This window comes from Bison bison, unplaced genomic scaffold, assembly GCF_000754665.1.
Source record: "Bison bison bison isolate TAMUID 2011002044 unplaced genomic scaffold, Bison_UMD1.0 scf7180017864035, whole genome shotgun sequence".
Lineage (NCBI taxonomy): Eukaryota > Metazoa > Chordata > Mammalia > Artiodactyla > Bovidae > Bison > Bison bison.
Genome location: NW_011494607.1, coordinates 19,515,182 through 19,532,622, shown reverse-complemented (window position 1 = coordinate 19,532,622; position 17,441 = coordinate 19,515,182).

Here is a 17,441-nt window from a genome sequence, read left to right as displayed (position 1 = left end):
TTAATTTCATGGCTGCAGTCACCATCTGCAGTGATTTTGGAGCCCCCCAAAATAAAGTCTGACACTGTTTCCACTGTTTCCCCATCTATTTCCCATGAAGTGATGGGACCGGATGCCATGATCTTCGTTTTCTGAATGTTGAGCTTTAAGCCAACTTTTTCACTCTCCAGTTGCACTAAAACTTAGAGAATCCATAATTTAATCATATCTGTCACGTAGGGATATGAATTCATCATTTAGAAAGCCTAAATAATTAAACTAATTAGCCAGCCAGTCAAAAATTTCATTATTTTGAATGAAGAAGATCTCTGGTTGAATCTAAAACACAATAATATTCTGATTTTTGAATTAAATATGAAGTTACACTTGGTGATAATAGCAGTTATCATTTATTGAAACTGTCATGTGTTGAGTACATATCAGGTGCTCTATTTTACCTTATATAATTCCTACAATAATACTGAGACACATAGCATTATTCCAGTTTTACAAATATGAAAATTGAGGTTCAGAGAGGTTAAGTAATTTAACTAATATCACACAGCTTGTGGCTACCTAGGATTTAAACTTAGGGATGTCCACCTGCAATGCTGTTCTTAATCTTTACATATAATGTTATTTCAGGTGAGGATCCACTTGTTCCAACGTCATCACTTGTGAAATGGGTGATCTAGTACAAGGTTCAGTTCTTTGCAGTGGTTTACATCAAGATCAGCCATTTGGTCCCAGTGTGAATTTTAAAATCTTTTCCTTCATTTATAACATGAGCTAAGTAGATGGACTAATTTGTCAAAGACATCCCTAATGACAGAGTGAATTTGATATGAAACCGTAATCTCCAGTCAACTCAGATTTCTACACATATCCTAAATATCTAAAGCATTTAGGACCATTTATCATTGAACTAAGCTGTCTATACAAACTGTACAGTTTGTTGATCTTGTACAGATAGTTATTAACATCAATGCTATATGTGTTCAAAGGAAAATTAAGTGGCAACAATATAAATAATAAATGCCTCCATAGCCAAAGAGATTTTCACATAGAATTTCTGAAGTTAGCAAAGGTTATTACATCTTCTGCCAATATATAACTTAATTTTTATACAAATGTATTTCCAAACTCAGCCTCAGCTACAGTTTAAAGCTTCAAATAATTATTGAATAAGAATCATACATAAACAAAATGTGTTTATAATTGCAACATTGTCTTAAAAGTAAGATAATAATAATAACAGACATGAATGTTATGAGACAAGTAAATATTTAAAAATAACTAAAAATTGAAATTAACAACTAATGGGAAATCTCAGAAATATGTACGAGTTTGAGGCAGTGAACAGTACTATTTATCATGTACTCTTCACACTACCACTCTTTTCATTTGGTTGTCCACCTGTCCTAAGAGTTCAGTGGTAGTGGATTCAGGTTACAAATCCCTGAGTTCTAAAGATACTAAGCATGCTAAACTTTCATCACAGACACATATAATCCATCTCCATTAGGGAGAGTAAGGCACGCTGATAGCAGCAGTAAATGTCAACAATCTGCACGCAAGAACTCAATCAGGAGATTTCAACGAAGCCAGTTTCTCAGAATCCTTCCATCCTGAATATGTGCATATCCTTTGACCTAGCAGTTCCACTTCTAGGAAATTATCCCACAGTAATATTTACCCACATATATTAAGATATATGTACAGGGACATTCATTGCAGCATTATTTGTACTAGTGAAAGCTAGGAGGAAGGAAAGCTAAACCTCCATCAGTAAACAAGTGATTAAGTAAATTACTATTACTCTGGAGCCATTAAAAAGAATAAGGTCAGGTTTTTTGTTTTTTTTTTTGTAGTAATATGAAAAAACTCTCCAAGATACATTATTAAGAAAAAAATAAGCAAGGCAAAGGATAACACATATAGTAGGATGTTAGTTCATTTAAAATAAATATGCTAGTGGTAGCATATGTGTGTGCAAATACATAGAAAAAGAACCAAAAACAGAAGTACCAAATATTAGCATTAGTTCCCTCTTAGGAGGGGCTTCCCTGGTGGCTCATGGGTAAAGAATCTGCCTGCCAGTGCAAGAGACATGGTTTTGATCCCTGGGTCAAGAAGATCCCCTGGAGAGGGAAATGGCAACCCCATCCAGTATTCTTGCCTGGAAAATCCCATGGACAGAGGAGTCTGGCAGACTGCCATCCATAGGGTCACAAAGAATCAGATACAACTTTACGACTGAGCACACACCTCTTGGGAAGGAAGAGAGACTTGGAAGTAAATGAAGGGGAGCATTCTCATTTTTCTAAGTATTCATTACTATTTAAATATTTTATAATGAGAATCAATTCCTATAATACTTGTATAATAAAAGAACAAAGAATTAAGTTATGATACTAGGACATTACTTTTTAATATACCAGAGTCATTAAAGGATATATAAGTTTGTGTGATGTAGGTATGTATATATGTATATGTAATTTTGAACTAATTTGACTCTCTGATCTGAGATATATTTATAGTCCTAATTTGTACTCCAAATCTGAGTTAATTTGAAAATTCTTTCTGTTAAAATCATGTGGGAATAAAAAATGTATTTAATCCATGTAACAAACCAAGCTACCCCAGACACTGATATCAAAAGTGCAAATACACTTCTAAATACAGAATTCCAAATATTCTTGAGAATAGTTATTTCATTACTATATCTTGATTTTCAATAATACCATTTGTAGGTTCCCCATTTCTTAGGAAGTTTGGGGAACAAGCCACAATTCCTGAATGCTCAGTCAGTTGCCAGACTTTCCCAAAATGTTTCACAAAATGTAATAGAAATAAAACATGTTTGTTTCAATAGGTTCAGCATTTGACAGGACCTTTAACATGACCCTGTCCAGCCAAAAGTGAAGTGAAAGTGTTAAGTCACTCAGTAGTGTCTAATTCTTTGCGACCCTATGGACTATAGCCCACCAGGCTCCTTTGTCCATGGAATTTTCCAGGCAAGAATACTGGAGTGGGTTGCCTCCTCCAGGGAATCTTCCTGACCCAGGGATCAGACTGCTCTGAATGCCTTTCTACACAGAGTCAAAGACCTGCTGTTTTCCACTGAATATCATCTTCTGCGCTATTGAAAGCATTAATAAGGAGCATTTCTTTAAAAATGCTCAGCTATTTTTGTCAGGACTTTTTTCTAAACCACATATCACTAAGAAATGTTTTAAGCTAAGTAAAAGATAAAAATTGGTGTATTATTTTTACGATTTTGCCCATTTTCAAGTTGCAAGTAAACACAGTGATTAAATCTTAATATTTTTGTTTGTATAAATTCTATAAATATCTAGAAAATTTCCATAAGAAAAGCATATTTTCAAAGCTTAAAAATTCTACTTAGATATTTTTCCTTCTCATATATTCTTCAACTTTCAAGATTTTTGAAAAAAGAAATTTAAAAATGTACTCACTGTATAATTTTCCCATCCTCACTTGTATATTGTTATGCTTTAGAACAGCAACTACTAAGAGCAAAAAAAAAAAAGGTTGTTGTTTTAGGGAGAATAAATTGTTATTCAATGATATAAGAATTAAAATTTAAGACTAGTTTACTGTTGGTTGATGATAAAACTGTCCAGATTCACAAAGTTTCCTTATTTTTTTTCTTCTACCTTCCCTAGGTAGGAGGTACAGGGCAAATTGTCCTTCCAAAACACAAGTAACCTTGCTTAAACTGTCTTTTTTGCTTTTAGCACCAAGTAAGCGATAGAGGTATAATTATCCATTATGAAAACTAGATTCAGATAGTGTCTTTGAGTTCTATACAATACATAAAGTCACAGGTATTTTCTAGATGGCAAAGAAAGATAACAAAAACTACAAAGGATGTTGATAGGCTGAATCCAGGTGATGGTATTATACCCACCTATATTTTAAAAGAAAATATCAAGAAATTGGGAGTTATGCAGGTATCTATAATTATACTTTCTAATATGCACAAAAATTGTGTATTATTTAAATAGAAATTTCTACATGTATAAAGGATTAATACCTTCTTATAAAAAATAGAGAGACAAGCTACTCATTTATTTATAGAGGATCCAGATTTAGGGGGAAAAAAGGATGCCCAGTTACATTTTTTTGAAAAAATTTATGGTTGTGCTGGATCTTCATTGCTGCACATGAGTTTTCTCTAGTTACACCAAGTGGGGGCTACTCTTCGTTACAGGGCACAGGCTTCTCATTGCAGCGGCTTCTCTTGCTGCAGAGCACAGACTCTAGGCACACAGGCTTCACTAGTTGCAGCATCCGGGCCAGTAGTTGTGGCTTGCGGGCTTTAGAGCACAGGCTCAGTGGTGGTGGCACATGGTCTTAGCTGCTCTGCAGCATGTGGAATCGTCCCAGACCAGGGATCAAATCCATGTCCCCTGATTGGCAGGAGGTTTCCTAACCACTGTACCACCAGGGAAGTCAGTTGCATTTAAGTTGCAATCAAATTGTTGAGTGTAAGTATATTCCAAACATCGCATGGGACATACTTATACTAGAAATTATCCATTATCTGAAAATCAAATTCAACTAGACATCCTGTATTTTATTTAGCAATCTTACTTACTCATCCTAAAAGCCCTATGAAATTGGTTTCATCTTCCCCAGTTACAAATGAAGAAATCAAGTCTCAGAATGCAAGCTGATCAAGATCACACAGCTGAGAGGTAGTTGAAGCCACGTTTGAATCAAAAGCCCAAGTTTCAACCCTACACTTTGTGTACTAACTGAGATTACATTTCTTATATTTGGTAAAGATACAGACAGAGCTCTACATGCTTTCTAAAAATCAGCTCAGTTAGTTCTCATTACAAACCTTTGCACACATTTGCGCATACATGCATGCTTAGTCATGTCCGATTCTTTTCAACCCCATGGACTGTAGTCAACCAAGATCCTCTGTCCAAGGAATTTTCCTGGCAAAATACTAGAGGGAGTTGCCATGCCCTCCTCCAGGGGATCTTCCCTACCCAGGGATCAAACCTGTGTCTCCCACATTACCAGGCAGAGTCTTTACCACTGCACCATCTGGGAAGCCCTTTACAAACCTATGAAATATGTACTGTTATTATTCCCTGTATATAGATGAGAAACTGGAGACCCAGTGGAGGTAACTATCCCATGTCACATAACTAGTAAATGGTAAAGCCAGACTTCAAACCCAGGCAGTCACGCTCTAAGAACCTGACCTCTTTTCTCCACCCATCATTCTGCAGCATCACTTGTAATAACATTGTCTCATTTCTAAATTTTGAGTTAACTAACTTTTTTAGTTAAGATGTAAAATGTAAAAAAAAAAAAAATGTAAAAAATGTACATTGAAACAAGCCATAGAATACGGTTTTCAATTACAATTAGTGAAACTGAGATGTAAGAAAAGTATGAGGATCCTGGTGATACAAGATATCAGTGACATGAGTAGAATAAAAATATTATACTGGAGTTTTAAATATGGAGAAATATCAAGTTTAAATATAGTTATTTAAATAAATATTAAGACTGAGTTCTATTTTTATTGAAGCATAGTTACTTTACACTGCTCTGTCCGTTTCTGCTCTACAGCAGAATGAATCAGCCATATGTATACATATATCCCCTCTTCTTTGAGTTTCCTTCCCATTTAGGTCACCACAGAGCACCAAGTACAGTTCCCTGTGAAATACAGTAGGTTCTCATTAGTTATCTCTTTTATACATAGTAGTGTATATATGTCAATCCCAATCTCCCAATTCACCCCATCCTAGCCCCATTTTTCCCCTTGGTATCCATACGTTTCTTATATTTGTGTCTCTATTCCTGCTTTGCAAATAAGATCATCTATACCATTTCTAGATTTCACATATATACGTTGCTGCTGCTGCTGCTCTGCTGCTAAGTCGCTTCAGTCGTGTCTGACTCTGTGCGACCCCAGAGACGGCAGCCCACCAGGCTCCCCCGTCCCTGGGATTCTCCAGGCAAGAACACTGGAGTGGGTTGCCATTTCCTTCTCCAATGCATGAAAGTGAAAAGTGAAAGTGAAGTCGCTCAGTCGTGTCTGACTCTTAGCGACCCCATGGACTGCAGCCCACCAGGCTCCTCAGTCCATGGGATTTTCCAGGCAAGAGTACTGGAGTGGGGTGCCATTGCCTTCTCCGATATACACGTTAATACATAATATTTGTTTTTCTTTCTGAGTTACTTCACTCTGTAAGACACTGAGTTATTTTTAAAGTTCCCTAACAAAATAACTTTGAAGATGACTGAGTTTCATGTAATTACTAAAGCAAAGCTTACTTTAAGGAAAATACTTTCTATGAGGTCTTGTTTGTTCATTGACAATAGTGTGAAGTCAGTGAACACGTCAGCAACGCCCAGTCCTTTCCTATTTTCGCTCCAGACACAGTCTCAGGTGCCTATGGGACCATCAGTATTCCTGCTCATCATCTCCTCGCTCTGAATTTTACTCCTAGCTTTTCATAAGGAAAACTTGTTTCTTTTATCCCTTATGGAACATATGTTTAATAAAAACTTACAGGAACAATGCTTTAACCTACAGAAGAACATAATTTTAATGCTGACAATTTTAAGCATAAAGGCAAGTTGTTTGAGCAGATAATTTGGGGTTAGTCTACCTTTTCAACCAGTCAATCATAGCTCAGATATGATACATCAGTTAAAAATAAGTTCAGGTGTATGAGACTGAAAGAAAAAGTAGCAGTAGCTTAAACAATGGGAAGTTTATCTTATTTTCATCTTAATGATGTTGAGAGATAGAAATTCTAGGGTTGGTTTAGCAGCTCCACTGAGTCATCACAAACCTAGGCTCTGATCCTTACCTTCTGCCGTGCTCTGTGCATGGCTTCTATATTCAAGAACACCTCCAGGACCAAGATAATTGCTAGAGCTCCAGCCTTTATGTCTATATTCCTGTACCTCCAGTTTCAAAGGTCTTTGAAGTCCTACATGCTTCTGCTTATATTTCAATGACTGGAATTTAATCACATTGACACATGAGGCTTAAAGAGAGTTTGGGAAGTGTCCTTAGCTGGCCATATTCTTCAACGTTATGTTACAAAGGAAAAGGGGGGAAATTAATAATAGGAAATAACTACCAGTCCCTGTAAAATGGGACTAGTTTATTTCACCTCCCAGTAAAGGTGGCCTTCTTGTGACAATAAGAAATCTAAGATCAACTGGATACTTTATGTGACCCCCTCAAACTTAGATAACTCCTGAACTTTCAAATCCTAAAATCTCCAATGTTGTAAGATGGTTGTTAAATAAAAACATATCCCTTTAGATTTTGTTTGGGGAATATATGCACATATTTATGTATATGATGGAAGGTAATCTCAATTTATACTGCTGCTGCTGCTGCTAAGTCGCTTCAGTAGTGTCCAACTCTGTGCAACCCCAGAGACAGCAGCCCACCAGGCTCCACCATCCCTGGGATTCTCCAGGCAAGAACACTGGAGTGGGTTGCCATTTCCTTCTCCAATGCAGGAAAGTGAAAAGTGAAAATGAAGTCGTTCAGTCGTGTACGACTCTTAGCGACCCCATGGACTGCAGCCAACCAGGCTCCTCCGTCCATGGGATTTTCCAGGCGAGAGTACTGGAGTGGGGTGCCATTGCCTTCTAGGTACTGACAATTATGATAATTAAATGTTGAAATGGAATTTCTCAGAGAATCTATAAGAGGCCATTCTTGAGAAAGAGTTAAACATAGTACAGATATTTATCATGCTGGAAAGGACTGGGAAGGGAGTATGAGACTAATTGGGGTAGGGACGTGACTTGGCAAAGTTGTTAGTTTTATGATTTTATATGTAGATTCCAAGTGACTGATTGACATTTGAAAGTAAATAAGCTGTTTACAATATTGGATAATCTATATTCAAAATTTGACACAAAGACATTTACTATAACTAATCATGGTATTTAAAAAGCCAGGCTCTTTGATTTAGATCTGTTAAAACCTGGAAGACTTTTGCTCTGACTTATATTGAGAATCTCAATATAAACGTGTGTGCTTAATACATTTAATGTAAAATGAGGATGAGGTTGCCCTTATTTTAAAGGTTTTAAATAATTGTAATTCAACCTTGATTTTTAGTTCCCTATCAACCACTCCTTCCTCTAACCATGTTCTGATGGTGATTGACATCTCAAAGATTTAGCCACCTGTGAACAGAGTTTTAAATATAACCTTCTTGAATTAATTATGCATAATGCTCAAAATAGGTTTGGAAGGCACCTACTGAAGCAGAATTAAATCAGAAAGGAATGAGGTGGCCACAGAAACTGTTTACCTTTTGTAAAGCAGGCAGCTATCGGTATTTTTATAACCAAAAATAAAGATAAGCATAACTAAAATCACGTATCTTGTGCTAAATAAATCAGTTCACTAAATGTTAATGTATAAATGTCAAGTCAGTCAGCTGAATGTATAAAAATGATGCTTTTTTAATACTCATGAAGAGAGTTGTTAGGCAATCTCTTCTTCTTTTTCCCTGCCAATGTTATCATTCTAGTTGGTCCTAATTCTGGACTCCCTGAGAAAATGCAAATTAAACAAAAGATGTATTGTTTGCCTTCAGGAGATCTACAATTTGCTGATGAGAAATCATAAATATTAAAGAAATGAAAACATAAAATGTATAAGTATTTAATTTAGATCTAAGTCATTCTCTTTTTTTTTTTCAAAAATCAGATACAATGTAATAAAACCTTGAAAGAATATGTTCATTTGGATTCATATTTTTGTATATTTTTCATAACATTATCACAAATGTATTTGACTTCATTGAATATTATCTTAGTTTTAACATATACATTTATTACTTGAAAACATTCTGCTCTTAAATAGTTCATAATGATACTTTTTATATCCTACAGGTATCCATATTCATTCAATATATATTTTATGAGCTTACTGCATGCAAGGCACTGTGCTAAGGATAAAAATTGATTAGGTTTTATGTCCTTCCACATATACAGTGGGATATCTCATCATTGAGTCACCAGTCATCTTCAAGAAATTTTTAAGTCATGTATTTTCTCACTTCTTTCCATTCCTCACTCTTTCCTATGCCTTCAAGTTTTTCCCTAAGAAAATAACCTCCAATTCTTTTCTTCATCCTTGATATTGTACCTGAATTTTATTCTCATGTTACTAATTACATAAAACGTTTGCATTTAGACACCGTCCTCTAAGCTGATCCTCTTCCAGAACATCCTTGGCATTCTATGGCTCCATCCTTGACTATCACTCACCCTGTACTGTCAGGCACAGCCCTTCCACCAGATTTTCTGTGCTACTCAATAGGGACCTTTTGGTCTACTATGAGACCCTTACTCTCTACAACTCACAAGCCATGTTCATACTCTCTCCTTTGCTCCAGATGTTTCATGAGATGAAGCTTCATGTTACTAAAGGAAAAACTGCTTTTATAGCCAAATGTCAAGTCCTGCCCATCCTTCAAAGCCTGTATCAAGTTCCAAGAGCTGCTCTGGCTCTTTCATTGTATGTATAAAAATAAATCAATAAAAAAAGCAACACTCCCCTGCTTGGGGCCACATTCAACTGGGGTTCTGATACTCTCCTGGCTGGATTAATAATAATACTCAATATTTATGGAATGTGTATGTTTATGTGCCAGGCACTGGGCTAATCTTTTGCCTCCAATTCAACAAACAACTTATCAAGTGCCTAGAATATTCCAGAATATCCTAGGTGCTTCAGATGTAACAGCAAACAAAACATATTCTACTAGAGGGAGAGAGACACTGAACAACGACCAGTCATCCTAAACTGTTTTTGTTGTTAGTTAGCCGCTAAGTGATAGTCACTCAGCCGTGTCCGACTTTTTGCAACCCCATGGACTATAGTCCACGAGGCTCCTCTGTCCCTGGAATTTCCCAGGCAAGAATACTGAAGTGGGTTGCCATTTCCTTCTCCAGGAGATCTTCCCCATCCAGGGATGGAACACGTGTCTCCTACATTGCACTTGGGCTTCCCAGGTGGCGCTGGGGGTAAAGACCCCACCTGCCAATGAAGGATACACAAGAGGTGCAGGTTCCATCCCTGGCTCCGGAAGATTCCCCTGGAGAAGGAAATGGCAACCCGCTCCAGGATTCTTGCCTGAAGAATTCCATGGACAGAGGAGCCTGGTGGGCTACAGTCCATAGAGTTGCAAAGAATTGGACACAACTGAAATGATTTAGCACACACTCCTGCCTTGTGGGTGGATTCTATACCACTGAGCCACCAGGGAAGCCTCACACTAAACTAGCAAATCATAAAATATGTCAGAACTTAACTGTTATGGGGACATAAAAAAGTAGAACAGAAGCCTTTGCAATTTAAAATATGGTGATCAAGGTAATTGTCATTGAAAAGGTGACAGTTAAGCAAACATCAAAGAGATGAGAAACTTAACCCTATTGATAGCTGAAAGAAGAGTATGTAAGGAAGAAAGAAAAGCCTAGAAAAATTTCCTAATGAGACAGCTTGCCTAGCATGCCCTAGAACAGCAAGGAAGCTGAAGTCTGCTGTAAAGAGTGCAAATGTGGAAAGAGTAGATGAGGTCATAAGGGTCAGGGGTGTTTTTCAGGCCAGAGTAAGGATTCTGACTTTGACTCTAAGTGAAATAGGCAACCTTAAAGGTTTTGGACAAAACTAAGATCTGTATTAGGATTTTAAAAGATCTCTCCAACTGCAGCATAGGCAGTAGAAATGAAGCCTTGAAAATGGCAGATGTTTCATGAGATGAGGCTTCACATTGCTAACTGGAAAATTGCTTTTATAGCCAAATTTCAAGTCCTTCACATCTTCCAAAGCCCATATCAAGTTCCAAGAGCTGCTCTGGCTCTCACATGAAATCTTATATTCTATTTGATGTCACATGGTTTCTCTCATATCTCTGTGTAGGTTTTTATGATTCAACTCCTTTGTGACTTGGGAAATAGGATCATATCTGTATCCCCAACACTGACTAGAATAAAAGTATTTATATTTAAAAATATTGATTGATTGATTTTCATTGGTATCTCATTTTGAAAGTAGTCTACAAATAGTGCAAATGTAAAGTGAAAGTGTTAATCGCTCAGTCACGTCCAACTCTTCGCAACCCCATTGACTATAGCCCTCCAGACTCCTCTGTCCTTAGAGTTCTCCGGGCAAGAATACTGGAATGGGTAGCCATTCCCTTCTCCAGGGGATCTTCCTGACCCAGGGATTGAACTGAGATCTCCTGTATTGCAGGCAGATTCTTTACTATCTGAGCCACCAAAACAAATGTAAAGTTATTTCAAAATTCTGATATGGAAGAAAGACAAGATGATAACATGCCTGTGCTATATATGTAAATCTTGATAGCAAAAATAGGTGACACTGAGTTAAGGTATTTATTATGAAAGTAAGATTTCTCATGTTTATATAGTATACTAACGTTTACCTAGTCCTTTCACTCAAATTATTTAATTTGATCATTGTAATGCCCACAATTTTTCTCACATTGATGCTTTCTTGATAAGACCAAAATTATCAAATAATGTCTACTGACAGATGCATAATGTATCAAGGGAAAAATCTATCCAAAGCTAAGTTTACATTCTGTACACTGTAACTTTAAGATTTCTAATTTATAAGATCTAGCAAAAAATGGAAAAAATAATTAAGAGCACATTCTGCTGACCTGAAAGTAGTGTTAGTTCTATGGTAAGCAGTCCTACTTTCATCAGATATTTTCCACACAGGGATCTACACATACTCCTTCTCACAGGTGAATTAAGCTGACCTTTCTGTCTTCTTTCAGCACCTTGCCATTTGATGTGGATTTTAAATGCCATCTACTAGTACATCTTTTTTTTTCCCCTCAGTCACACAAAGACCATTAATCATGCTCATCTGTACCAACACTACACAGTCTTAACTCCTATGCATGCCTGCAGCTCCCATCCCGCTGAGATAGAATTACCACCTCTAGCTTCTCAACCCTTCTTCAGATTTTCACTATGCATTCCTTCCATCAAACCTTAATATCTTAATGCAGTGCCCTCTCTATTATCTGTGCTAATGGCACATCAGGGTAAGTGAGAGCCACAGAAAACCTGTGACCTCAAGTTAGCCTTTGATCCTCCCCTCTACCGCCCTTTACATGAGTTGCTAATGAGCAGTGAAGTTGACAGATTGAAATGTCACCTCTTTCTGCCCTTTGATATAAGTGTTAATGAAAATGAATATGACAAGGGGCTGATGGGACATTAAGAAAAGAAAAATAAGGGCCTGCCTGACCTATAGGACAGTCAACTCTTCTTTCTAATTGAGTTTATTTCAGCTACTTCTCTTGCAAATGACCCTGTGAGTTGAGGTTGAATATTATACTCTTCTTATTTCTGACTTTGTGACCAAGTAACTTACTGAGTACTTCCAAGCCACAGATTTTCCTTCTATTGAGGTCAGTCAACTGAAATCTTCATGGAAATTTCAGTTCTCAAAAGTATAGGGCATAGTTTTCCATTTCAGATTTGCTCACTTTCAATTTCCTACTAATAAACCCATTAAAAAGGCAGAAAAGAATTACAAGTCATAACATAAAATCAAGATTCAAAGTCATCATATTTCCAGGAAGTGAGAGGCTTTCCTACTCATTGCATGATCAATGGATTTGACTTCAGAATCCCATGTGATGCCATATGTGTATTTTGCTAACATACCCATCCAGCTAAAAGCAAGTAGAGATAAAGGTTGTAGCCTAGTAACTTTCTTAATTCCTCACAGAGACTCAGAGGCCATTGCCACAAGAAACTCAGCAGCTAGTATTCAAAACTATATTTTTGGAAGCAAGCCTCTTCTGCCACCCATGCCTATTTTTCTACTTCTGTTCCGAGACTGTAATTTCTGGAAACCAACATAATAGAAAATTAGAGGTGAAGAGAGCTAGGAATAATACACTACCATGTGAAACTTCCAGCATTTCGCTTGTTAGAGTTATAACAACAGGCTACAGAAGCAGGAAGACCCGGCAATGGCATATACTGAGATGGAAGTATATGCCATTGTCCTGAAAGGGGTGCCATAATACTGAGATGGAGAGTTATGGTGCCCCATTCAGGACAAAACACCCTTAAATCCAAAGAACCACTCAAAGAGAAGCCTGGTAGAGGGTGGCGATTTGAAGAGAAGCTTTAAAACATCAACCTGTCTTTCACTTGAAGATCTGAGAAGGGGGTTTTATCAAAGCCTGAGTGGTCAGGGAAACAGGACAAGTGGAAACCACATACATTGCCTTATAGGCAATTAGAGTGATGTCACATCATTTCAGGGTGGGTGAATGGAAAGAAAATAACATGGAATCATGAAGATGTGGAGCCACAGAAAAAATGGAAAATCAGCCTGAAAGACTGCAGTAAAAGCAAACTTTTTAAAATAATTAATTATGTAACCAGGAGATATTTTTAAAGTATTAATTATCAATAAAGTGTAAGATTTTATGACTTCTCTGAAACGGGAGAAAAAAGTCATGAAGAGATAATATGCAGATAAAAAGACAATATGTTGCAATGAAAAGGGATCTGAATGATGTAAAGAAAGACAGAAAGGACTTTAAAGTGTGAAATGAGAAAGAGGACAACACTAAAAGGAGCAGACAACAGAGATGCTGTCCCCAGTTGATAGATATTCCTAAGGAAGAGCTTAGAGCGTCTGAAAAAAATATAACAATGAAAAATATAATTGAAGAAAGAATCCCTGAACTGAAAAAAATTCTCTAAATGTCAGTTGAAGTGATTCATTTTAGTTCCCGAAAAATTACTGCAAATGGGCCCATACTTAGATACATGTTACTTTACTTCTAAATAAAATATTTCAAATATACAGAAAAGACTGAGCCAGTTGCATGATTTTTACTTTCTATTTTTTTAAGATATTATGAAATGTTTGTTTCTGTCTTTCAAATTTAACTGAAAGTCAATTTATCTTCAAATGACTGCTTTCTTTGAAAATGACATATTCCCATAATAAGTCCATTGCCCACGGATGGGAATCCATTGTCTTGTCTGTGCAAAGGTGTGTTCATACTCAGTAATGGCAACAGCTACAAAATTACATTAATGGCAGTTGAGTTTATGGGGCATCTTGAGCGGGAGAAGCAAAGAAACTATGGAACTGTGAGAAGAGTGATGAAAGGAAGAGAGAACTGAGGGTCCAGGGAAACATGATGTCAAAAACAGTCAGCTAGTGATAGATTCATAAGGATTGTTAAGAATAGGGGTGTTTCTGTACTCCCCCAAAATGAGTACATATGTTTCTCAAAAACATAATCAAAAATGTTTATAGTACCATATCCATAATAACTCCAAATTGGAAACTACCCATCTGCCCATCAGCGATAGAATAGATAAATAAAAATGTGTTACATTCACATGAAGGAACACTACAAATATTCAAGTACAAATACAAAAATGATAAGGAGTAAACTATAATTTCAAGCAATGAGAATGAATCTCACAAGTATAGTTGTGAGCAAAAGAAGACAGATGCAAAAGAAAGCTTACTGTAGGATTCCTTTTATGTAAAGGTTAAAATAAGTTAAACTAATGTTGATGTTAAAAGTCAGGGTAGTGATTAGCCTTGGAGGGAGGGAGGTCTGACTTGTAGGAAACACAGTAGGGGAATTTCAGAATCCTGGTCATGTGCTGTGTCCTGATCTGGCCACCATTCACAACTGTGATCAGTTTGTGAAAGTTCATTGAGCCTTACACTGATAATTTACACATTTCCTGAATGATTGCTATATAATTTTAAAAAAAAAGAAAAATAGTAGGGAGTTTTGTCTTTTTCTAACTTTTTTTTTTGGAATATAGTTGCTTCCATAGGGTGACAAAGAGTCTGAAGCAAGTTAGCACCCACATAGCTGCTTTAAATGTTGTGTTCATTTCTGCTGTACACCAAAGTGAATCCACCACACATATACATACATCCTCTCTTCTCTGAGTAGAGTTCCCTGTGCTATACAATCAGTTCTCATTAGTTACCTGCTTTACACACACTAGTGTGTGGGCTTCTCTTGTTGCCTCAAGAACTTGACCACCTTGTATGAACCACACTGGAAGTCAGGGCTCTATGTTCACCACATGGAGAGACAGAAGAGACAAGAGTATGGAGCAGACAGAAGAAGTGAGCTGCAGGAGGCAAGGCATGGGGATCCAAAATCAACCCAGGGAGGAAATTCTAGAGCCAAAGGACACAGGACACAGCCAAGTTCAGAAAATCCCCAGAGGTGTTCTATGTGGGAAAGAAGGAAGCTCACGTGTATTACAGAAAAAAAAAAAAAAAACCCAGCAGAAAGAACTTGGTGGAAAACCCTCTAATTTCTTATTTAATCATAAAATTTGTTATAATTTTAATTGTTTTTTTTTTTTTTAATCAAAGACCTTCCTGGATATAATATCTAACTTGTGGTGACAATTTTTTATCCAGTGAGATAACTGATTTTTTTTAAGAAATATTGAAATTCCCTGAATTTTGAGGTGCTTTCGACTTGTTGCTGGCCTTCCCAGGTGGTGCTAGTGATAAAGAACCTGCCTGTCAAGGCAGGTGACATAAGAGACACAGGTTCCATCTCTAGGAAGGGAAGATACCTTGGAGAAGGGCATGGCAACCCACTCCAGTACTCTTCCCAGGAGAATCCCATGGACAGAGGAGCCTGGTGGGCTACAGTCCATAGGGTCGCAGAGTCGTACATGACTGAAGAAACTTAGCACACATGCACACAGACTTTTTGCTGTATTTATTGGGCTTTCTTTTCCTGGTATTGACCAACTCTGAATTATTGCCTAGCCCTCCCCAGTAAATTCTAGTTTTTTGTAGTAAATATACATAATATAAAATATACCATTTTTACCATTTTTGAATGTACAGTTTTGTACATTCACATTGTTCTGCAATTTTCACCACCATCCATCTCCAGAACTCTTTCATTTTCCTCCACTAGACACTAATTCCCCATTCCTCCTCCTTGCAACCACAATTCTTCTTCTTGTCTCTGTGAAGTTGACTATACCAAGTACCTCATGTAAATGGAATCACATGGTATTTGTCCTTTTCTGACTGACTGATTCACTTAGCCTTGTATCTTCAAGGTTCATCCATGTTGAACCATGTATCAGAATTTCCTTCCTTTTTAAGGTTAAATAATATTCTATTGTATGACTATATTATGTTTGTTTATTCATTCACCCTTTGATGGGAACTTGGTGGGAAAACTTCCACTTTTGGCTGTTGTGAATAATGCTGCTATGAACATGGGGTACAAATATCTATTCAAGTTCCTTCTTTCACTTCTTTCGGGTATAAACTCAGAAGTAGAATTGCTGGATCATATGGTTATTCTATGTTTATTCTTTGAGGAATAACCATAACATTTTCCACAGTGGCTGAACCATTTTATATATCCACCACAATTCAAAACATTCCTTGACATCCTTGACAATTCTTGTCATTTTATGATTTGTGTTTCATAGCCATTCTAATGGGTGTGAAGTTGTTAGTCTCATATTTTAAACAACATTAATTTTCAATAAGGCTTCCCTGGTGGCTCAGTGGTAAAGTATCTGCCTGCAATGCAGAAGACACAAGTTCAATCCCTGATTCAAGAAGATCTCCTAGAGAAAGAAATGGAAACCCACTCAAGTATTCTTGCCTGGGAAATCCCACAGAAAGAGGAGTCTGATAGTGTTACAGTCCATGGGGTTACAAAACAGTCGGACATGACTGAGCAACGAAACAGCAACAACATAACTTTTAATAATATCTATTCAGTTCAGTTCATTTCAGTTCAGTCAATCAGTTGTGTCCAACTCTTTATGACCCCATGGACTGCAGCACACCAGGCCTCCCTATCCATCACCAACTCCCAGAGTTTACTCAAACTCGTGTCCATTGAGTCAGTGATGCCATCCAACCATCTCATCCTCTGCCATCCCCTTCTCCTCCCACCTCAATCTTTCCCAGAATCAGGGTCTTTTCCAGTGAGTCAGTTCTTTGCATCAGGTGGCCAAAGTATTGGAGTTTCAGCTTCAACATCAGTCCTTCCAATGAATATTGAGGACTGATTTCCTTTAGGATGGACTGGTTGGATCTCCTTGCAGTCCAAGGGACCCTCAAGAGTCTTCTCCAACATCACAGTTCAAAAGCATCAATTCTTTGACACTCAGCTTTCTTTATAGTCCAATTTTCACATTCATACATGATGACTAGAAAAACCATAGCTTTGACTAGACCGATCTTTGTTGGCAAAGTAATGTCTCTGCTTTTTAATATGCTGTCTAGGTTGGTCATAGCTTTTCTTCCAATGAGCAAGCACCTTTTAATTTCATGTCTGCAGTCACCATCTGCAGTGATTTTGGAGCCCCCAGAAATAAAG